The sequence below is a fragment of the Bos mutus genome, chromosome 9 (genome assembly GCF_027580195.1).
Source record: "Bos mutus isolate GX-2022 chromosome 9, NWIPB_WYAK_1.1, whole genome shotgun sequence".
Lineage (NCBI taxonomy): Eukaryota > Metazoa > Chordata > Mammalia > Artiodactyla > Bovidae > Bos > Bos mutus.
Window position 1 is genome coordinate 5960881 of NC_091625.1, and position 23382 is coordinate 5984262.

Here is a 23382-nt window from a genome sequence, read left to right on the forward strand (position 1 = left end):
ATGATTTAGCAACTAAACAACAAAACCAATTTGACTTCCCACTGACAGGTACAATGATTTTCTTTTCTCCACATTCTCAAAACTCATCTCCTGACTTTTTAATTATAACCATTCTCACAGGTGTGAGATAATATTTCTTGGAGTTTTAATTAGCGTTTTCCTGAGTAACAATAATATTGAGTATCTTTTCACAAACTTATTAGCTAGCTGGATATCTCTTTGGAAAAATGCCTATTTGATTAATTTGCCTCCCTCTTTAACTAGATGTGTCACTGTTGTTATTGAGTTGTATGAGTTATTGATAGATTTTGTATGTTAACCCTTTATCTGATATGTGGTTTTAAATAGTTTCTTCCATTTTATACATGCCTTTTTATTTTTACAGTTTGTTTTTTCCTGTACAGAAGTATTTTAGTTAGATATAGTCCCATTTAATGATTTTTGCTTTTTTCCTTGTGCTTTTGGTGACCCATCTCAAAAAAAAAAAAAATAATTACTAAGACCAAAATCAAGGAATTTCTTCCCTTTATTCTCATCTGGGAATCTTACCCTATTAGGTAAAAATGTTTAAGTCTTTAATCCACTTTGAGTTAATTTCTTTGAATGGTATAAGGAAAGGGTCTATTTAATTTCTCTGTAAGTGCTCATCTAGTTTTATCCACCCATTTGTTGAAGAGACTATCCTTTCCCATTGAATGTTCTTGACTTGCTTTTCAAGTATTAGCTAATCATCAGTGATGAGGGCAGGGGAGAGTAACTCTGGGCTTTCTATTCTGTTCCATTGGTTTGAAGTGTCTGTTATTTTTTTTTTTAAGTTTTATTTATTTCATTTTAGTTTGTGCAGTGTTTTTTTTTTTTTTTTTTTTTGCTGTGCAGGCTTTCTCTAGTTGCAGAGATGAAGGACTACTCTTGTTTCTGGTCCAAGGGCTTCTCATTGTGATGGCTTCTCTTGTTGTGGAGCATGGGCTCTAGTGCAAGTGGACGTCAGTAGCTGCAGCACATGCACTCAGTAGTGGAGGCTCCTGGGCTCTAAAGCACAGGCTCAATAGTTGTGGCACATGGGCTTAGCTAGATCAGGGATCAAACCCAGGTCTCCTGCATTGGCAGTCAGATTCTTTACCATTGAGCCACCAGGGAAGTCCTATGTGTCTATTTTTTCTTTTTTTTAATGTCAGTTACTATATTGTTTAATTACTATAGCTGTACAGTAAAGTTTGAAATCAAGAAATGCAATATCTCTAATTTTCTTCTTCTTAGTGTTGCTTTGGCTGTCTGGGGTCTCTTAGAGTTCCACACAAATTTTAGGATCATTTTCTATTTCTGCAAAAAATATGATTGAAATGTTTACAGGATTACATTGAATCTAGAAAAGGCTTTGGGTAGTGTAAATATGTTACTAATATTAATTTTTCTGATCTGTGAACATGAAATATCTTTCTGTTCAGTTGTATCTTTTTCACTTTCTTTCATTAATATCTTGCAATTTTCACCTCCTTGCTTAAATTTATTCCAAAAACTGTTTTTGTTTTTGATGAATTTTTGAATCAGGTTAATTTCTTTTTTTTTTCTTTGTTTTTCAGAAGTTGTGTTAGTCTGTAGAAACACAACTAATTTCTCTGTTGATTTAATATCCTGCAACTTTGCTGACTTTTTTTTTTTTTTTTAGAGTCAATAGTAATTTTGGTTGACTATTTAGGATTTTCTATATATAAGACCCTATCATCTTCAAATAATGAAAATTTTACTTATTTACTTTCTCAAATGTGGTTGCATTTTATTTCTTTGTACGGTCTAATTGCTCCAGCTAGAACTTCCACTACTATGTTGAATAAGAGTGGTGAGAGTAGGCCTCTTTGTCTTATTCCTGAGCTTAGATAAAAGCTTTCAATTTCTTACCATTGAGTAATATGTTAGGTGTGAATTTGTCATATACAGTCTTTATTATGTTGATTTATGTTCCTTTTATACACATCTACTGAGAGGATTTTTTGCTTTTCATGGAAACGTGTTTTCATGATCTTTTTTTTGCTTCTGTTAAGATTATCATGTGATTTTTATTTTTCACTGTATTGAAGTGGCATGTCACATTTATTAGCTTTAATGTATTGATGCTTATTTGAATCCAAGGTATGAATTTCACTTGGTCACAGTGTATAATCCTTATAATATGTTGGATTTTTCATAGTTTGATGACAAATTTTGCATCTCTATTCATTTGAGAGATTGGTCTCTAGTTTCACTTTATTATTCTTTCTTTCTTTTTTTTTTTTTTTTTTTTCTTGTGGTGGCTTACCTGGCTTTGGTGTCAGAGTAATGCTGGATTACTTAAATGTTTGACTGCATTCTCTCTTCTTTAACTTTTTTAGAGAAAAAAATGTTTCAAAGGATCCTCATTAAGTCTTCTTTAAATGTTTGGTAGAAATTGACAGATAAGCCATCTGGCTCTGGAACTTTCTATGGTGGGATTTTTGATTCCCAGTTCAACTTTCTTTCTCATTGGAACCATGTCTCTATCTCTCTCTCTTTTTTTTTTTTTTTTAATTCAACATTTATTGATTCACATTAAATTTCTACCTCATAATATTAATATATCTGTGGTACAGTGTCAAATCTCTTGATTTAGAATTCCACAATAAAATATCTCACAGCTTATAATATGACTTAGAAAGGTACTTTTTGGTGTGTGTGACACCATTTATATAATTGACCAATTGATCAACTGAACTTAATGATTCAATTTAAAGATGAACTTAATGACTCAATTTCAGTGTTCACTTTTAGCAATTAAGCATCTTTGATTTTTTTTATTTTTTTTAATTGAAGGATAATAGTTTTACAAAATTTTGTTGTTTTCTGTCAAACCTCAATATTAATCAGCCATAGGTATACATATATCCCCTCTCTTTTGAACTTCCTTCCCATCTTCCTCCCCATTCTGCCCCGCCAGCTTGATACAGAGCCCCTGTTTGAGTTTCTTAGCCATACAGCAAATTCCTATTGGCTATCTATTTTACATATGGTAATGTAAGTTTCCATGTTACTCTTTCCATACATTTCACCATCTCCTCCCCTCTCCCCATGTCCATAAGTCTATTCTCTATGCCTTTTTTTCCATTGCTGCCCTGTAAATAAATTCTTCAGTACCGTTTTTATAGATTCCGTATATATCCATTAGAATATGTTATTTATCTTTCTCTTTCTGATTTATTTCATTCTGTATAATAGGTTCTAGGTTCATCCACCTCATTAGAACTGACTCAAAGGCATTCCTTTTCATGACTGAGTAATATTCCATAGTGTATATGTACCATAACTTCTTTATCCATTCATCCATGGACATCTAGGTTGTTTCCATGTTCTAGCTATTGTAAATAGTGCTACAATGAACAAAGGGATACATGTGTCTCTTTCAGTTTTGGTTTATTCAGGGTATATGCCTAGGAGTGGGATTGCTGGGTCATATGGTGGTTTTATTCCTAGTTTTTTTTAAGGAATCTCCTTAACATCTTCTACAGTGACTAGAGCATTCCCTTGAACCATGTCTCTTTAATATCCTTTGATATTCTTATCTAACTCTTTCCTGGTCTCCTCCCACCTTATAGAGACAGAAAATCCAGTTCAGTACTCTGGATACTTCTGTAAAGAAACTGGATACTCCAGCTAAATCTCAAACCAGTTGGGTGGTAGGCACTTACTCACCGTTCCTCTCCCCTGTAGGAAATGTCACTACTCTCTGATAGTTCAGCCACATGCTGTGTTGCCTTGGAGAAGGGCCAACACCACAAGGTTCTGATTCCTTCCACTATGCTATAACTTTTTTTTCTTTCTTTTATTCCAATCTCTTCCAGAAGGCTTCACTTTTACAGTTTCTCTCTGGTCTTTGTGCATACCCTCTCCAGGTTTCTTTCCAATTATGGAGACAGGGATTGGGGCAGATTTGCTTCTCCATTGATTTCACCACCTGAAGAAATGTCTATGTGCTCAATACCAGATACACAGGTGCAAGGTGACTCTCAGGCTCCTTGGTATATGGTACTGGATCCCACAACTCCCACAGAGCCATTGCTTCATGGAACTAAAAGGAGAAATGTCTTTGGCCACCACGATAATGACTTCACTCCATATGTATCATCATTTAAATAGAATCAATGAATAACTTTTACTAGATAGAACTTTAGTGAAGATTCAACAATTTAATTAATGTAAAGCTCCAACCTAAGATTTTACAAATAGTAGACTATCAGTTAACATTAATTACTTTACTAATAATTACTGTTCTTGGTAGTTGTAAGATGTTTATTCTGATAGTTTTTAAAGAACCTGCTACGCTCATCCATTTGTTTCCAGTAACTTGCATAAAATTTTATGACTATCAGAGTAGAGTCATAGACCACTTATATTTTTAAATTACATACAAATATAAACCCTAGTTTCAACAGAAGAAAATAAGTGCTAATATGAAATTAAAGTGTTGCGTGTAATTTTAATTATGATACAATTTTGAAGGCTAATCTTTTTCTATATTATTTGTCCCAATTTTTCAACGTTTCATAATAGAAAGAGTATATCCTTAACTAAAAAGATTGCTTCTATTCTGCATCTTGTCATGCTTCTTGTGATGAACTTTCTGAAGAGCTCAATTATTTTGCAAATTTTACCTAAAAATCATAGCCTCTAGAGCTCATCTTAACTCTTTTTCCTTAGTGTTTCTTATTTGGTATACATTTTTTATGACTATGAATAGCTATAATTTTATGGTGTTTATTATCATGAAAATAGGCCTCACGAGATAAGCAAAGTGAAATAACATTCAGAAGTGACTTTTGCTCTATTAGGAGAAACTAGAAGCAAAATTATTTCCATAGTCCTTTAAAGAAAAAATAAACCTCCTCACATGCATGATAAAAACTTTACACAAATTTGTTAAAATAAAATCTGTTAAAAATAAAATTCAGATTTATGTGGCCTTTTATATGTATACAAAAATCACATTTAAAAACATATACTTTCATAAAAACCCAAACTAAATAATTTACCTCTAGTAAACTTCATTAAAAGCATATTCTAAAGAATAAGTATTTTCATGCAGAAGGAAAGTAATCCCACTTAAAATTATCTTAAAACAGGAATGGAAAAGTAAATATCTGGGCAAATTAAACTGAGTAATGCTGTACATGTAATAATAAGAACATTATTATACTATATAAAAAATGTATGTATACAGAAAATATGACAAAAATCCAGGAAATTGAGTATGAAAATAAAGTTAAGTTATTGTAAGCTCATCAATTTCTCCACAAAATATAAAAATACTAATACTTAATAGAATCCAAGAAGTCAAACATACCTGATATAATCCATAATATCAGTTCAGTTCGGTTCACTCACTCAGTCATATCCGACTCTTTGTGACTCTATTAATTGCAGCACACCAAGCCTCCCTGTCCATCACCAACCCCCGTAGTTCACTCAGACTCAAATCCATCAAGTCAGTGATGCCATCCAGTCATCTCATCCTCTGTTGTCCCCTTCTCCTCCTGCCCCCAATCCCTCCCAGCATCAGAGTCTTTTCCAATGAGTCAACTCTTTGCATGAGGTGGCCAAAGTACTGGAGTTTCAGCTTCAGCATCATTCCCTCCAAAGAAATCCCAGGGCTGATCCCCTTCAGAATGGACAGGTTGGACCTCCTTGCAGGCCAAGGGACTCTCAAGAGTCTTCTCCAATACCACAGTTCAAAAGCATCAATTCTTCGGCGCTCAGCTTTCTTCACAGTTCAACTCTTATATCCATACATGATCACTGGAAAAACCATAGCCTTGACTAGACAGACCTTTGTTGGCAAAGTAATGTCTCTGCTTTTGAATATGTTATCTAGGTTGGTCATAACTTTTCTTCCAATAACTAAGCGTCTTTTAATTGCATGGCTGCAGTCACCATCTGCAGTGATTATGGAGCCCAAAAAAATGAAGTCTGACACTGTTTCCACTGTTTCCCCATCTATTTCCCATGAAGTGATGGGACCAGATGCCATGATCTTAGTTTTCTGAGTGTTGAACTTTAAGCCAACTTTTTTCACTCTCCACTTTCACTTTCATCAAGAGACTTTTTAGTTCCTCTTCACTTTCTGCCATAAGGGTGGTGTCATCTGTATATCTGAGGTTATTGATATTTCTCCCGGCAATCTTGATTCCAGCTTGTGCTTCTTCCAGCCCAACGTTTCTCATGATGTACTCTGCATAGAAGTTAAATAAGCAGGTTGACAATATACAGCCTTGATGTACTCCTTTACCTATTTGGAACAAGTCTGTTGCTCCATGTCCAGTTCTAACTGTTACTTCCTGACCTGCCCATAGGTTTCTCAAGAGGCAGGACTGGTGCTCTGGTATTCCCATCTCTTTCAGAATTCTCCACAGTTTATTGTGATCCACACAGTCAAAGGCTTTGGCATAGTCAATAAAGCAGAAACAGATATTTTTCTGGAACTCTCTTGCTTTTTCTATGATCCAGTGGATGTTGGCAATTTCATCTATGGTTCCTCTGCCTTTTCTAAAACCAGCTTGAACATCTGGAAGTTCATGGTTCACGTATTGCTGAAGCCTGGCTTGGAGAATTTTGAGCATTACTTTACTAGCCTGTGAGATGAGTGCAATTGTGCAGTAGTTTGAGCATTCTTTGGCATTGCCTTTCTTTGGGATTGGAATGAAAACTGACCTTTTCCAGCCCTGTGGCCACTGCTGAGTTTTCCAAATTTGCTGGCATATTGAGTGCTGCACTTTCACAGCATCATCTTTTAGGATTTGAAATAGCTCAACTGGAATTCCATCACATCCACTAGCTTTGTTCTTAGGGATGCTTTCTAAGGCCCACTTGACTTCACTTTCCAGGATGTCTGGCTCTAGGTGAGTGATTACACCATCGTGATAATCTTGGTCATGAAGATCCTTTTTGCACAGTTCGTCTGTGTATTCTTGCCACCTCTTCTTAATATTTTCTGCTTCTGTTAGGCCCATACCATTTCTGTCCTTTATCGAGCCCATCTCTGCATGAAATATTTCCTTAGTATCTCTAATTTTTCTTGAAGAGATCTCTAGTCTTTCCCATTCTATTGTTATCCTCTATTTCTTTGCATTGATCACTAAGGAAAGCTTTCTTATCTCTTGCTCTTCTTTGGAACTCTGCATTCAGATGCTTACATATTTCCTTTTCTCCTTTGTTTTTTGCTTCTCTTCTTTAAAGGAGCTAATAAAATAATATGCAAATAGCAAGATTAATATAGAAATACTAGAATATCTTAAGTAGGAAAAAATTTAAAAATGCCCCAAAATTAGAAACATGGAACACTACCTTGTAGATATATCAATTATTGTATTAAATACAAATTAACTAAATAACTCAATTATGAGATTGTGATCAACAAACTAAATTTTTAAAGAAAGTGAACAATACCCAAGTAGTATCTGGGATCTTGAGATCTATAACTGCAAGGAAATGATTCTACCAAAAACTTGAATGAGCTTGGAAATAGGTTCTTTCTTGTTGATTGTTCAGTTTAGTATATATCTCAGCCAAAAATCTTGACAATAGTCTAGTCAGTTTTAAGTAGATAAATCAGGTGAACATGTCTAGACTACTGAGCATGCCCAGACTGAGCTACTGAGATTTTTCAGGCATCAATATAAAACTGTGCATAGACACTAAAAAAGGAAATCCTTGAATTTAAGATTTCAGGAAGATTGAAAACAAAACATGGTACAATACATATAAAGGAATATCAACTTCCAAAATCACTGTACCAAAAATACTTTAATATAGGGAGGGTAAGATTTATAAAGGAATATTTCAGAATATAAAAGGCATCTTTCCAATGAATGATGTGATGGTCAATTTTTTGTATGTAATAACATTGCCTCAAAAATATATGCAAAAGAGACTACATAGTGTTAAATTCAATAATCATAGAGAGCAATATTTAAGAGTTATTTCAGTTATACAGTAAAGAAATGTTCATAGAAATATTCAAGATTTTGAAAGCCAATGAATAAATGCAACATCAATGTAATACGTAGAACACTGAATGCAACAGCTTCATATACAAATTGCATATGTTTTCAAATGTACATGTGGGCCAAAATTAACAATATGTTGATTACTAACATAATGTCTCATTTTGTTTCAACTGATTGAAATTTTATACACTGGCACATATATTTAATATATTAAAATAATTATAAAATTCTCAAGGTGAAAATCCCCCAATTTTTTTTTTTGCATAAAAGTATCTCTTTATTGTTTTATAGTATATTTTCAAATATATGGGTTCTATACTTATTTGGATAATATTTCATATTTAATACATAAAAATGTAAAGCATTCTTTGGTTAATATTTTCTAAATGATAAGGCTAATTTCAATGAGACATAAAAGAAAACTGTGGTTAATAACCAAGTATGAAAATATGGCTAGTTAGAATTTGCATACGTAAACTTAATTAATGTTTGTTTTATTGAAACTGAGGCATTTGCATAAAATTTGAAGGGCATTTCTTTTATGGCATGTTTTCATTTTGTTAAAGCTGTGATACTTTATAAATATCATAATGGCTCCAAGCAGTTATTATTCTGAGATAACAGGGTGTTATAGCTCAAAATTTGTGGTGAATTTAATTTTGTGGATAGCCAGTATTATATACCCCATCAAGTATGTTTAGAATCTATCTTCAGAGAAGATAGAAGCAGCACATACTTACCTATCAATGTAAAATCTCAGTGATCTAGAAAGATGGAAGGTGGTCTCACCCAGCAATGGGCTGCTTTGCCAAGAAGCTATTCCTCTGATTGGTTTATCGCTCATGGGAAGAGGCACATGTGTGGAAACCATCTCAGATGGAAGCCAGCACCATATGCCTCTTGTAAAATACCACCCTCGGAGGCAGAGGAGAAGACATTTGCAAAAAACTTATGTCAATACAAAATCAATAAAATTTAAAAATATTTTGCATGAAGATATAATAAAATATATCATACCAAAACTCATGGAATGCAGCAAAGCCTATTATTAGAATAAAACTTGTGTTTTGTAATGAATATACTACAAAAAGTAAAATGTGAAATACATTAATATAAGTACAATTTGAAGAAGCTAGAAAATGATTGGTAAAATATAATAAATAATAAGATAGAACCACACAGAAAAAAAAATAAGAAATTTAAAGAAACTAAACATTGATTATTTGAATACTGCTGCTAAGTCACTTCAGTGGTGTCTTACTCTGTGCGACCCCATAGACAGCAGCCCACCAGGCTTCTCCATCCCTGGGATTCTCCAGGCAAGAACACTGGAGTGGGTTGCCATTTCCTTCTCCAATGCATGAAAGTGAAAAATGAAAGTGAAGTCACTCAGTCGTGTCTGACTCTTAGCGACCCCATGGACTGCACCCTACCAGGGTCCTCCACCCATGGGATTTTCCAGGCAAGGGTACTGGAGTGGAGTGCCATTGCTTTTTCTGGATTATTTGAATGTATTAATATAAATACATGTATATGTTTTTGTGTGTATACCCTCCAACAATGGCTACTGAAGAAAAAACTGAGTATACTAATAATCCAATATAAATTTAAAAAATCAAAAAGGAATATTTTGCATGCACTAAAAATTTAGTATTTAAGACAAGATAAACAAAATTATGTCAGATGAAATGGACAAGTCCCTTGACAAACCAAACTGACAAAAATCAAAATAAAAAGAAATAAAATTTGAATGTTCTTATAAATACTAAGCTGATTTTTACTAAGAAGAACTTCAACCCAAAAAAAAAAAATCAGATATTTCCAACATGATACATCAAAATAAAGTCAACATTGTTCCAGAAATTTATTATACATAATATTAGAAACATTTTAGAAGAGCTATGCAGTGTATTAGGGATTCCCTGGTGGCTCAGAAGGTAAAGACTCCACCTGTAGTGTGGAAGACCTGGGTTCGATCCCTGGGTTGGGAAGGTCTCTGGTAAAGGAAATGGCAACCCACTCCAGTTTTATTGCCTGAGGAATTCCCATTGACAGTGGAACTGGTGGGCCACAGTCCATGGGGTCACAAAGAGTTGGACACAACTGAGCGATTAAGCACGTACAGTGTATTAACAGAATAAAAACAAAAAAAAATCATATAATCATCACACACAGAAAAAGCATTGAATAAATGTCAATGCGCAACTCATGGTTTATAAAAGAAAATTGTATTCAAAAATTTATCATTTGTATGATAAACTATATATGTATATAAAAGGCATCTCCAAGGGAAAAGTAAAAACCTTAAAATCTATAATACTATATGATAATGCCAACAACAACTTCTTCCAAAAACAAAAGAGAAGACTCTACACATGAACATCAACAGATGGTCAATACTAAAAACAGATTAATTATATTCTTTGCAGCCAAAGATGGAGAAGATCTGTACAGTTAGCAGAAACAAGTCCAAGAGCTGACTGTGGATCAGATCATGAACTTCTTACTGCAAAATTCAGAATGAAATTGAAGAAAGTAGGGAAAACCACTAGACTGTTAAGGTATGAAGTAAATCAAAGCCCTTATAATTACACATTGGGGGTAACAAAGAGATTCAAGGGAATAGATCTGATAGACAGACAGTCTGAAAAACTATGGACAGAGGTCCATGGCATTGTAGAGAAGGCATTGATTAAGACCACCACCAAGAAAAATAAATGCAAAAAGTAAAAATGGCTGTCTGAGGAGGCCGTACAAATATCTGAGAAAAGAAAAGAAGCTAAAGGCAAAGGAGAAAAGGAAAATATATACCATATGAATGCAGATTTCCAAAGAATAGCAAGGAGAAATAAGAAAGCCTTCCTCAGTGGTCAATGCAAAGAAATAGGAGAAAACAGTAGAATGGGAAAGACTAGAGGTCTCTTTAGGAAATTAGAGACACCAAAGGACATTTCATGAAAAGATGGGCACAATGAAAGACAGAAAGTGTATGGACTTAACAAGAACAGAAGATATTAAGAAGAGGCAGCAAGAATACACCTACAGAACTCTACAAAAAAGGTCTTAATGACCCAGATAACCACAAGGGTGTGATCACTCACCTAGAGCCAGACATCCAGTAGTGCAAATGCAAGTGGGCCTTAGGAAGAAACACTACGGATAAAGCTACAGGAGGTAATGGAATTTCAGTTGACCTACTTTAAATCTTAAAAGAAGATGCTGTTAAAGTTCTGCACTCAGTATCTCAGCAAATTTGGAAACTCAGCTGTGGCCATATGATTGAAAAAGGTCAATTTTCATTCCAATCCCAAAGAAAGGCAATGCCAAAGAATGTTTAACTGCTAAGTTGCTTCAGTCATGTCCGACTCTGTGCGACCCCATAGACAGCAGGCCACTAGGCTCCTCTGTCCCTGGGATTCTCCAGGCAAGAGTACTGGAGGGGGGTGCCATTGCCTTCTCCAACTACTACACAATTGCAATCATCTCACACACTAGCAAAGAAATGCTCAAAATTCCCCAAGTTAGGCTTCAACAGTTTGTGAACTGAGAACTTCCAGATATTCAAGCTTCATTTTGAAAAGACAGAGGAACCAGACATCAAATTGCCAATATCTGTTGGATCATCAAAAAAGCAAGAGAGTTCCAGAAAAAGCATCTACTTCTGCTTTATTGACTATGCCAAAGCCTTTGTGCGGATCATAACAAACTGTGGAAATCAGTCAAGCTATGGAAATACCAGAACACCTAACCTGCCTCCTGAGAAATCTTTGTGCAGATCAAGAAACAACAGCTAGAACTGGACATGAAACAACCGACTGATTCCAAATCAAGGAAGGAGTATGTCAAGGCTGTATAATGTCATCCTGATTATTTAACTTATATGCAGAGTACATCATGCTAAACGTCAGGCTGGATGAAGCACAAGCTGCAATCAAGATTGCTGGGAGAAATATCAATAACCTCAGATATGCACATGACACCACCCATATTGCAGAAAGCCAAAAGGAACTAAAAAGCCTCTTGATGAAATTGAAAGAGGAGAGTGAAATAGCTGGCTTAAAACTCAACAGTGAAAAAACTAAGATCTCCGCATCCACCTCCATTTCATGGCAAATAGATGGGGAAACAATGGAAACAGTGACAGACTTTATTTTCATGGGCTCCAGAATCATGGCAGATGGTGACTGCAGCCATGAAATTAAACGACACCTGCTCCTTAGAAGCAAAGTTATGACAAGCCTAAACAGCATATTAAAAAGCAGAGACATTACTTAACCAAGAAACATCCATCTAGTCAAAGCTGTATTTTTTCCTGTACTCATTTATGGATGTGAGAGTTGGATCACAAAGAAAAACTGACTGAGGACAAAGAATTGATGCTTTTAAACTGTGTTATTGAAGAAGACTCTTGAGAGTCCCTTGGACTGCAAGGAGATGCAACCAGTAATTACTAAAGGAAATCTGCCCTGAATATTCATTTAAAGGACTGATCTTGAAGCTGAAGGTCCAATACTTTGGTCACCTGATGTGAAGAACTGACGCATCGGAAATGACCCTGATGCTGGGAAAGATTGAAGGCAGGAGGAGAAGGGGATGACAGAGGATAAGATGGTTGGATGGCATCACTAACTTGATGGACATGAGTTTGAGTAAGCTCCAGGTGTAGGTGATGGACAAGGAAGCTTGGTGTGCTGCAGCTCATGGGGTCACAAAGAATTGGACAGGACTGAGTGAGTGAACTGAAATGATAGTGAAACCCCCTCCTCATAGTCAGGAATGAGATAAAAGTATTCACCATCAAAATTCATGTTTGTTTCTCTAATATTAGGCAATGTTGAGCATCTTTTCATGTGTTTGATAGCCATCTGTATGCTTTTTTGGAGAAATATATGTTTAGGTCTTTTTTTTTTTTCCACTTTTTGATTGGGTTATTTGTTTTTCTGGTGTTGAGTTGTATGAGCTGTTTGTATATTTTGAAAATTAATCCTTTGTAAGTTGTTTCATTTGTTATTGTTTTCTCCCATTCTGAGGGTTGTCTTTTCACCTTGCTTAGTGTTTCTTTTGCTGTGAAAAAGCTTTTACGTTTAATCAGGTCCCACTTGTTTACTTTTGTTTTTATTTCTGTTACTCTAGGAGGTGGGTCAGAGAGGATCTTGCTTTGATTTATATCATTGACTGTTCTGCTATGTTTTCCTTTAAGAGTTTTATAATTTCTGGATGAAGAAGAGTGGTACATATATTCAGGGGAATACTACTCAGCCATAAAAAAATAATGTTTTTAAGTCAGTTCTAATGAGGTGGATGAACCTAGAACCTATTATACAGAGTGAAGTGAGTCAGAAAGAGAAAGATAAATACATATATCGTATTTTAACACATATATACAAAATCTTGAAGAATGATACTCAAGAACTTATTTATAGGGCAGCAGTGGAGAAACAGACATAGAGAATAGAATTATGGACATGCGGAGAAGGAGAGGAGAGGATGAGATGTATGGAAAGAGTAACGTGGAAACTTACATTACCATATATAAAATAGATAGTCAACGGGAATTTGCTGTATGGCTCAGGAAACTCAGACAAGGGTCTATATCAATCTAGAGGGGTGGGATGGGAGGGAGATAGGGGGAAGTACAAAAAGAGAGGGGATATATGTATACCTATGGCTGATTCATGTTGAAGTTTGACAGAAAAGAACAAAATTCTGTAAAGTAATTATCCTTCAATAAAAAGAAAAAAAAAAGAACCTTGTGTTCAACATACTTTTTATTTTATATTTTTCTATACTACAAAATCACTGCAGATGGTGACTGTAGCTATGAAATTAAAAGATGTTTACTCCTTGGGAGAAAAATTATGACCAACCTAGACAACAGAGACATTATTTTGCTAACAAAAGTCCGTCTAATCAAAGCTGTGTTTTTCCAGTCACATATGGATGTGAGTTAGACTGTAAAGAAAGCTGAGCACCAAAGAATTGATGCTTTTCAACTGTGGTGTTGGGGAAGACTCTTGAGAGTCCCTTGTACTGCAAGGAGATCCAACCAGTCCATCCTAAAGGAAATCCTGAAGTCCTCAGTATTCATTGGAAGGACTGATGCTGAAGCTGAAACTTCAATACTTTGGCCACTGGATGTGAAGAACTGACTCATTTGAAAAGACCCTGATGCTGGGAAAGATTGAAGGCAGGAGGAGAAGGGAATGGCAGAGAATGAGATGGTTGGATAGCATCACCGACTCAATGGACATGAGTTTGAGTAAACTTCGGGAGTTGGTAATGGACAGGGAGGCCTGGCATGCTGCAGTCCATGGGGTTTCAAAGAGTTGGACTCAACTGAGCAACTGAATTGAACTGAATTTTAGGAAATGCTCTCTTCACTCAACTCTCTAAATTCTGATTTTGTTAATGAGCTTCAAGTGTTACCAGAGTAAGTTTGTTGTCCATATTTGGCTATAGTTTTGTCACAGTAATTCTTTCCATCACTTCAGTTCAGTTCAGTTGCTCAGGCACATCCGACTCTTTGCGACTCCATGAACTGCAGCATGCCAGGCCTCCCTGTCCATCACTAACTCCTGGAGTCCATCCAAACCCATGTCCGTTGAGTCATTGATGCCATCCAACCATCTCATCCTCTTTTGTCCCCTTCTCCTCCTGCCCTCAGTCTTTCCCAGCATCAGGGTCTTTTCAGTGAGTCAGTTCTTTGCATCAGGTGGCCAAAGTATTGGAGTTTCAGCTTCAACATCAGTCCCTCCAATGAACACCCAGGACTGATCTTCTATCCATCAGGAACTCTAATTACTTGCATTTCCTTGTCATAATCACTGTACCTAGAAGTTTCATGTATTACTTGTAGTGAAAATAATCTGATTCTTAATAAAGAATATTCTCTCTATATATATTCTGGTTTGCACATTAATTTAATGACTAAATTATAAAATATTCTCAGCCCTTAGAAAACTTAATAACATTGTCTCTCATGTATCTTATAATAGGGGTTTCTAGTATGACCTTTGGTGAATACATAAGATAAAAAAGAAAGTGTAACAAAAAATAGTGAATAGAACAAATATTTAGGCACCATATTTTTCATTAATTCAATATATTTACATTGAGCACCTACTAAATGCTGAGTGATATACTAGTTCTAGAGACACAATTGGAAGCAAATCACCAATTCAGCCTTCATGGAGTTTATCACAGAATTGTTTTCCCCACAAATTCATAGGTTGAGGTCCCAATAGTCCAGTGCCTCAGATTATGATTGTATTTGAAGCTGGGTCAATTAAAAAGGAAATTAAATTAAAAGAAGCAGTTATAATAGACCCTAACCCAATATGGCCTGTGTCCTTACCAGAAGAAGTGTGGACGCACAGAGAGAACCAGAGATATGCATGCACATAGGAGACACCATATGAGAGAGAGCAAGTGGCCATCTGAAAGCCAAGGAGAGAAACCTCAGAAGTCAAGCCTCCAGACAGCTTTCGTTGGAAGTCCCATCTGCAGAACCCTGAGAAAATGCATTTCTGTCGTTAAGTCACTAGTACTTGACATTTTGTATGGTAATGCTAGAAAACTAAAACACCATCTAATGAAGGCAGGAGGATACCATAAATAAAAATAATCACAAAAATATGGTTCTCTACCATGGTAAATATTGATGTGTAAAAATCCAAAGTGCTTTGCAAGCATGTATTAGGGAAAATTGACCTATTGGTGGACAGGAAAGAATTATCTCTGTAAACGCTATTTGAGCTAAGAGGTAACAGATGAAGGATGGAAGTTAGACATAATATGTTAATGCCCAAGGAACAGTGTGTATCAAAACCTGAGGTGGGAGTGGGTCTAGCATTAGGGATACAGGCTAAAACGCTTGCAAGTAAAAGCAACGGGGGAAATGATCTGAGTTGATTCAAGAGAAATAGATGGGAACTGGATAATGCCATAGGCAGAAACCATGTATACCCAAACATGATATCATCCTCTAAAATTCCATCTAGACTATATTTCCCAGCCTTCCCTGTAGTTAGCTGCGATCATGTGATTTTTTCCCAAAAAAAAATGGGATTTGAAAGGATGAAGAATGGCAATCATGTGTGCTACTAAGGTGGTAAAAAGAAACATTTTTGATGAAATTAAATATTTAATATAGTTTGAATTCATAGAAGAGGCTGGGAGCTAATCAGAGGGTAGCCCAGATTTCTGCATCTCACCAAAAATACTACCAAATATCAACAAAACCCAAATGTACATTTTGCTGAAATGCATGCTTGCATTTTTTATACTATATGACTTGCTATTTAAAAATTGACAATTACACAGTAAACATGTCCAACTTTGAAATAATTTAAAATGTTTAATATAGCTATGCTAATTTCTGCAGTTTGTAGCAGAAATATCACAAACATAAATACTAAACTGTCAAATTTTATTTATTTCAGCTGAGCTATAATTCTAGTTTTTGTTTATCTCATCTGATGTATATACATGCACATTTTCTTGGCATAATTTTTACTTTTAATTGTATAAGGGAGACTATTGAGTATGGAATGCTTTCAACATTTGCCCAAGAAGCCATTGTGTGAATGCTGTTTGTGGTTCAATAATAAAAATATCTATATAATTATGAAAAAATGAAAGAAAAAGGATCAATTGGAAGAGCCCAATGACCAATACAAATTATATTGGGCTTGCTTGGTGGCACAGATGGTAAAGAATCTTCCTGCAATGCAGGAGACTCAGGTTCGATCCCTGGGCCAAGAAGATTCCCTGGAGAAAGATACAGCTACCCACATGAGTATTCTTGCATGGAGAATTCCATGGTCAAAGGAGCCTGGTAGACTACAGTCTATGGAATCAGAAATGGTCAGACATGACTGAGTGACTAACACTTTCACAAATTATATGTGTTAATCACTCAGTTGTGTCTGACTCTTTGCAACCCCATGGATTGTAGCCCTCCAGGTTCCCATGTCCATTGAATTCTGCAGGGAAGAATACTGGAGTGGGTAGCTATCCCCTTCTCTACAGAATCTTCCTGACCCAGTGATTGAACTGGGTCACCTGTATTATAAATATAATCAAATAGTGTACACTCTAAAAAGCTTAATTTAACCAGGATGACTACATATGTACATAATAGTGTTTTCAATGGACAAAAGAATATCACACTGTTTTTATTATATGCCTGGTAAAAATATTTTTCTAGATTTCAAAATACCATAACATTGTCCTCTTTGCTTGAGATGCCTTTATTCAAGACACTTGTCATCTTAAAAAAACTTATAGTAAAAGTATTTTTACTTCATATTGGGCATGTCAGAGTTACTCACAGAAGCAAATAACCCTGTGGAAAAGGCAGAGGAACCAGAGATCAAAATGCCAACACCCGTTGGATCATTGGAAAAGCATGAGAGTTCCAGAAAAACATTTGCTTCTGCTTTATTGATTCTGCCAAAGCCTTTGACTGTGTGGATCACATCAAACTGTGGAAAATTCTTCAAGACATGGGAATACCAGACCACCTGACCTGCCTTCTAAGAAATATGTGTGCAGGTCAAGAAGCAGCAGTTAGAACTGGACATGGAAAAACACACTGGTTCCAAATTGGGAAAGGATTATATACAAGGCTATATATTGTCACCTTGCTTATTAACATAAATGCAGAGAACATCATGCAAAATACTTGGCTGGATGAAGTACAGGCTGGAATCAAGATTGCCGAGAGAAATATCAATAATCTTAGATATGCAGATAACACCATCCTTACGGCAGAAAGCGAAGAATAACTAAAGAGACTCTTGATGGAAGTGAAAGAAGAGAGTGAAAAAGCTGGCTTAAAACTCAACATTCAGAAAACTAAGATCATGGCACCCAGTCCCATTACCTCATTGGAAATAGATGGGTAAAAAGTGGAAACAGTGACAAACTTTATTTTGGGCATCTCCAAAATCACTGTAGAATGTGACTGCAGCCATAGAATTAAAAACGCTTGCTCCTTGGAAGAAAACAATACTGGATGCTTGGGGCTAGTGCACTGGGACGACCCAGAGGGATGGTATGGGGAGGGAGGAGGGAGGAGGGTTCAGGATGGGGAACACATGTATACCTGTGGCAGATTCATTTTGATATTTGGCAAAACTAATACAATTATGTAAAGTTTAAAAATAAAATTAAAAAAAAAAGAAGCTAAAAGAAAAAAGAAAAGCTATGACCAAACTAGACAGCATTTTAAAAAGTGGAGATATTACTTTGCCAACAAATGTCCATCTAGTCAAAGCTATGGTTTTTCCAGTAGTCATGTATGGATGTGAGAGTTGGACTATAAAGAAAGCTGTGCACCAAAGAATTGATGCTTTTGAACTGTGGTGTTGGAGAAGACTCTTGAGAGTTCCTTGGACTGCAAGATCAAACCAGTCAATCTTCAAGGAAATCATTCCTTAATATTCATTGGAAGGACTGATGCTGAAGTTGAAATTGAAATCCTTTGGCCAGCTGATGCAAAGGACTAACTCATTTGAAAAGACCCTGATGCAGGGAAAGATTGAAGGTGGGAGGAGAACGGGATGACAGAGGATGAGATGGTTGGATGCCATCACCAGCTCGATTGACATGCATTTGAGTAAACTCCGTGAGTTGCTGATGGACAGGGATGCCTGGCATGCTACAGTCCATGGGGTCGCAAAGAGTCGGATATGACTGAGTGACTGAACTGAACTGATGATGCCTGATGTGTGTGGAGAAATTCAGTGACATTTTATCAGATATATCTTTCCATATAATGATACTTTCCTAGGATAATATATCTCATTAAGCATTTTTCTATTAAGAAAGTATAAAAAAAAACTTTTCTGAAATAAATATAAGAAAAAAATCTTATCGAATGTTGGCTGTGTTCAAAATACTTCACTGAGTCATCTTATTTATTTCCCCGTCAAACATATGTGTACTCTTGAGGCAGACCCAGTCCCCTGTGTTGAATTGGTTACAGCAATGGTCCAAGTCTGTTCTTGACTCCTTGAAGCTGTGCTTCTTGGCAACCTCTTTCCACTTAACGCTGGGCTCAACTATATGACTTAATTTAGCTAAAATTACAGTAGCAAAGTTATGCAAGCCAAAATGTGAGAACGATTTTCACATTGGGTTTTGCCCTCTTACTGGTCTCAGAACCATGCTGGCTGCTTGCATTGTGAACATGCCCAGACTAGCTTGCTGATAATAAGATATACATAGCCTCATCACAACCCTCACTGCTTACCGCCAGAATGGACAGTAAGTCAACTGCCAGATCATCCAAACCCTGGAGCACATGACCCAGTCTGAGTTTATTGGGGCCTCCTTCAGATGAGCATAATTACTTAGTTAATCCATAAACATGTGAGCAATAAGCAAATGATTATCATTTAAACTGTAAAGTCTTGGTTTATTTAGCAGTAATAGTTGATGTAATTTACATGTATCTATTCTCTTTTAATTTACAAACAGAGCCATGGATTTAGTGCAAAATATTCACATGTACATTTAATAAAATATGATTTCTTTCAGTTTCTTGACATTGAGTGTAGCTGTGTGTCCTAGATCTGGCCAGTGAGAAGCAAACAGATTTTAGTAGAAGAGGCATTGAAGAAGGCTATTGTGTTCCTAATGTAAATGAATATCTTTACATTTTATTTTCTCTGACGTTTCTCTGCCTGGGAAATGGATAAGATGCCAGGGATGCAACAAAATCTCATAAAAAATGAGATGTCACACATTTTTAGATAGACGATTAGGATACTAGAAGAGATTTGTATTTACGATGACCCAGCTGCATCAAACTTTGAGATCATAGTACCTCCTTCCAGAATGGCATTTTATGTGAAAGAAGCAATCCAGCTCTTCTGTTACTTTATTCTTTGTTTAGTTTCTACAGATGAAGCTCTATACATTACTAGCTAATTTGAAATATTGGAAAACAATATTTAAGATCTTTATTATTCTCATAATATGTATTTATTAATTGGATTAAATGTGCAATTCCAAAAATATATTAAGCACATATACTGTGCTATGTATTATTTATTGTTTAGTACTATTCTACAGTTATTCCCCACTGTAGTTCATTTCAGAGTCTTTAAGACTCATTTCTTTAGTTTTAGACCATTTCCTAGAAACATAGTTCTGAAAAGTTCAATCAAAAACACTTCAGAGGACTTCATAACAGTGAAAAGAGAAACAAGTTGGAATATGTTGCAATATTTCAGGTAAGCAGGAAAGTAAAGGTGAAAGTCACTCAGTTGTGTCAGACTCTTTGTGATCTCATGGACTATACAATCCATGGGACTCTCCAGGCCAGAATACTGGAGTGGATAGCCTTTCCCTTCTCCAGGGGATTTTTGCAACCCAGAGATCAAACCCAGGTCTCCCGCATTGCAGGTAAATTCTTCACCAGCTGAGCTACCAGGCAAGCCAGGAAGAGAAGAATGAGTGTCTAAACTAATGAGAGACCAAAGAGAAGAGGGCAGTCACACAAATGTTTTAAGAGAACACACAGTCCTGTGTGGGTGTGAAAAAGTTGGAAAGAGAATATTTCTGTGGTGCTATTGTTTGATAATATAAGCCAAATGAGATCACTATGAGAACTGTGATGAGATTTATTACAATACATAAATTTTGAACTGTTTGTGCAAGTCCCCATGTAGTGAACATGTGGTTAAAGGATATGGATATGCATGGGAAGAATGAGAACATTATTTTTTTTCATTTTTACATCTAGCATAATGATCAATTACAATGGATGCTGATTAGAATATTCTATAGGAGAGTAACAGTTTCATATTAGTAATGAATATGCAAGAGAGAGGTGAAGAAAAGAGGAAAGGGAGGGGTGAAGAAAGAAAAAAGATATTAAAAAAAATAAGGAAAATTATTTAGAAGCATTTAAATTACAGAATACTTCCTCATGTGCAAACGCATTTGAAGAATATTTGACAGAATCATAGACCAACTAACCTTCATTCAAGAAATATTAATTGGACCCCAGTATATGTCAGGCATTTTTATAGGAACAATGAGGATAGTTCTGTTCAAGGTATGGTTTGTTTTCCATTTGGGGAAGGCAAACACTGAATAATTGAACAAATCCAAAATTTAGATATTGTATAGATACTGATATGCATGCTGAAAAAAATAAAACAAGGACATTTTGACAACTTTTGATAGTATTTTTAAATCTAACTGTCAATATACTGTGGCCTTTGGAATGGTCTATGCATCACAAAGACACGACTTTATAGGGATTCTCATTCCCTGATAAGCAGTAACACACCACTGGTAAACTGGAAATAATAATAATAATAAAGATTGTAGGGCTGTTTTATTGAAAGAAAGCATGTAGGTGATGAGAATGTCCTCCTATCTGGGTTCGCATGGACCTAAAAGATCAAAAAGCAAATCCATTAATCCTGCTGTCAAAAGCAGCCAGGGTGTCTTTCCTCAAGATGCTCTGCACTTAAAGTTACTGTATTTTTATTTGACTGTAAATAAGATAAAACAAGTGTGCTAAAACATGTATATGTTTTCCACAATATCTAAGGATATTTCCATAAAGGAGCTACAAATAATAATTTTGATCTAAAACTATAGAATTTCTTCCCTTCAATTCAGTGGCACTTTCTTGAAATTCTACATCATTGAAGTATGTGAAATTCCACTTAGACAGCAAGTCTGAGAGTTTGTGTGTGGGGGGGGGGGAGGCGGGGGGGAAGGTGGTTATTTCCCATCTTCGAAAGCTCTGTGTCTTTCCAAGCCATATAAGGTATCAACTATTTCCCAATCTCTAGGAATCATCAGTTGGGGAAGGCAATGGCACCCCACTCCAGTACTCTTGCCTGGAAAATCCCATGGATGGAGAAGTCTGGTGGGCTGCAGTCCATGGGGTCACTAAGAGTCGGACACGACTGAGCGACTTCCCTTTCACTTTTCACTTTGATGCATTGGAGAAGGAAATGGCAACCCACTTCATTGTTCTTGCCTGGAGAATCCCAGGGAAGGCAGAGCCTGGTGGGCTGCCGTCTCTGGGGTCGTACAGAATCGGACACGACTAAAGCGACTTAGCAGCAGCTATGATTTCATCAATCATGTGGGATACTGTGATGACCTATTAAAATTGTAAGATGGCCAAGTTTTTTGAAGCATACATTATACATAACAAACCAGAGAGCCGATGTTCCTCTGAGACAAGATGGAAATATCCCTCCTGAGAGTCTATAAATGTTTAATATTTGTTGTCTTTAGTATGAATAAAATGAAAAAGTAATAACAGCGAAAATATCACTATGAGATTAATTTAGTAACCACAGTAAGGAACTGAGAAGTAGTCAACATAATATAATTTAACAAACATCCTCAAATTCCAGTGATTTTACATGGTAAGATTTATTTCTTGCTCACACATAATCTGATGCAGCTGATCTAGTTTACTGAATTTCCTGGGTAGCTATAACCACTCAATTGATGTACTCATGGATCTGAGGTTTCTTCCATCACATGACCCTACCATTTTAGAGTACTTGACTCCAGTCCTGTAAGCAGAAAAAAGGATATAAGAGACTGTAATGACTGTTTTACATTAAGGATTAAATGTATTTTGCTTCATATTTCCCCACAGTTGATCACATAACCTGCATGGATAAAAGGAAGATGGCAAAGCAACCATCCTATACTTTCAAGGGGCAAGTATAATAATTAAATTAAATATATTATTTAACACACTCCAATTAGGGTCAAAACTTAATTAAGCTTATGGGAAACACATGTCATTTTCCCCAAACTATAAGATTTTACATTGGATTGAAAAGAGCCATGATAGAAATCATTTCAGGTTTAATTGATGGTTGAAAATCTGAGCAATCTTTTAGGAATGAAATTAGCTAACTCATTAGTTAACTATTTTTAAAGGAAGGGTACAATCACTAACTACCATTTAACCCTTGTCCTAAATAGAAATCAATATTTATATTGATTTATACATATAAATATCAATATCCAGGTATCAGAAAAATTATTAAAGGTTTTGAGAATATATTAATCATGACTATGAATTGTGGTCATAGTGGTGAAGAAAAAGTGATCACTATGGACATTTGGATCCACCTGTGACTACAATATATGATCCATGTAAAATCCATTTATCCCTTTATGCTTATGAGCTCTATACACACCAGCAGGCCACAGTGTATGTTTAGATATTAATGGTATTAATTGTATATTAGGCCCAATATTGCATAGGAACCTGGAATATTAGGTCCATGAATCAAGGGATTGGAAGTGGTCAAACTGGAGATGACAAGAGCGAACATCAACATTTTAAGAATCAGTGAACTAAAATGGACTGGAA